Raw genomic sequence first — 1,958 nt, forward strand, 5'->3', positions numbered from 1 at the left:
AATCAAGCTCATTTGAAATATTTTGTATAGAAAAATGGAAGTCTTGTTTCCTGACTATCCTTTCGAGCTCCTCATGTCTAAGTGGGTCAATTTCTTCTATAATTTCATTGGACGAACATCTAGAGCTATCAACTTGGCATGTTTTGAATGAGACGTATATACTTCGGTTACGAACCAACGCAGACGGTTCTAGAAGGCCAAAAAGCAGACAAACTCAGACTGACGCACACACACTTGAGCTGAACGGGAGATGATGCTCGCCGCGAGTGCGCTGAGCCAGGGGCCAGACTGACGTGGGACCAGAACGAAGGCGAGTTGCCGAAATAGGCTTAGCGGGAAACAGAAACCCGGCCCCCACAGGACGAAGGTTAACTTAATATTTTTAAAAGTTGGCGTAATGAATTGCAACAGTTGAAAGGATGAAATTCCTGGAAAATGAATGAAAATAAAGAGACAGCAGTCATCACTAGACTAATGCCTAACTAATTAGCCTATATAATGAAAAATGACTGAACACTGGAAGGATCTTCCTCTATGAGATCGACTTGAGTCTGTAGTAGTGTAGTGTAGTTGCATGGCTGGCTGCAGACTGCACAGGGGTAGGCTAGTTTTTCAATCTAGATTAGAAGTCTGGAATCGGATAAAACAAAGCCCAGGTTAGGAATAGAATAGAACGGCATAGAGGTGTCTCTAGTCTACTCTAGAGAATTTTCCACTCGTAGTGGGAGGACTTCCGTAACGAGCGACCACTATTAAATCTATATTATACTCAAAGGCTTCCAAAATCATGATGGGAGACCGAAAGCCACTGTTATACCATCTGTTCATGACAAAATTACGGTAGTTTGCGCATTTTTAAGCCCAGTTTAAAGTTTTGAAGGTCTGAGTCGGGGATTAGTAGACTTGAATCAAGGTGCAGCCATTGTTGACCATGCAGACTTTATCTACTTCCGTTGTTTAGGAACGCAGAGTTGCCAGGTTTTCTTCGGTTTCTAACCAAATTCTCACTGCGATTAAATTCTAGCAAAATACATTGTATTATTATTAGGCAGGAGGAATTCCGCAACAAGCCACCAATATGAAATTGAGAAAAATAGAGGGTTGTTAGGGTTAGGGTTAGGTTTAGGGATAGGGGTAGAGGTATGGGTAGGGTCTGGGGTAGGGGTTGGGACAGGGGTATGGGTAGGGGTTGGGATAGAGGTATGGGTAGGGGTAGGGTCTGGCCCGGGGTAGGGTTAGGGAGATAGGTCTTTCCTTGTGTTTAATGAAGGTTAGTTGTTGGGTTGGGATGGGGGTAGGGGGTAGGGTTAGGTCTTTTCTTTATTGTGTTTTTTTGGGGGGTTAGGGTTTGGTGTAGGGGTAGGGGTAGGTCTCCTCTTTATTGTGTTTGTTTAAGGCTAGGGGTAAGTCGTTGGGGTCGGGGTGGAGGTAGGGGTAATAGTAGGTCTCTTTTTTGTTTTGTTTGTTGAGGGTTAGAGGTGGGGGTGGGATGGAGTAGGCTTTGGGTTAGGGTTAGGCCTCTTCTTTATTGAGGTTGTGAAGGGTTGGGGATCGGTGTAGGGGTAAGGTTTGCGGTAGAGTTCGGGTTAGGATGGTAGTGGTGGGGTTAGGGTTTGGGGTAGGTCTCTCCTTTATTTTGTTTGTTGAGGATTATTAGGGTAAGGGGTAGGGTTGGGGTAGAAACTAGGGGTTGGGGTTAGTGTTGGGGTAGGGGTGGAGGTAAGCTTGTATTTGTTGAGTGTTAGGGGTAGGTCTCTTTTGTATTGTGTTTGTTGAGGGTTAGGTTTTTAGGGTTGGGGTAAAGGTAGGGGTAGGGATAGGGGTTGGGTCAGGGTACGGGTTAGGACTCTTCTTTATTGTGTTTATTGAGGTGGTCGCTCGTTGCAGAGGGTAGGTTTTCTTTTCTCATAGGGTAATTGGTGGGGTGGGGGGTTCAGGAGCAGCACTTCTTATTTATG

General features: G+C 45.2%; 1 protein-coding gene across 1 annotated transcript in view; it reads left to right on the forward strand.

The window, feature by feature from the left end:
* The window catches only part of LOC101845568 (26S proteasome regulatory subunit 10B), a 13,187-nt gene that overhangs the window by 1,650 nt on the left and 9,579 nt on the right, over nucleotides 1-1,958 (forward strand). The gene's annotated exons all lie outside the window — the stretch shown is intronic.

Source organism: Aplysia californica, unplaced genomic scaffold, assembly GCF_000002075.1.
Source record: "Aplysia californica isolate F4 #8 unplaced genomic scaffold, AplCal3.0 scaffold00404, whole genome shotgun sequence".
NCBI lineage: Eukaryota > Metazoa > Mollusca > Gastropoda > Aplysiida > Aplysiidae > Aplysia > Aplysia californica.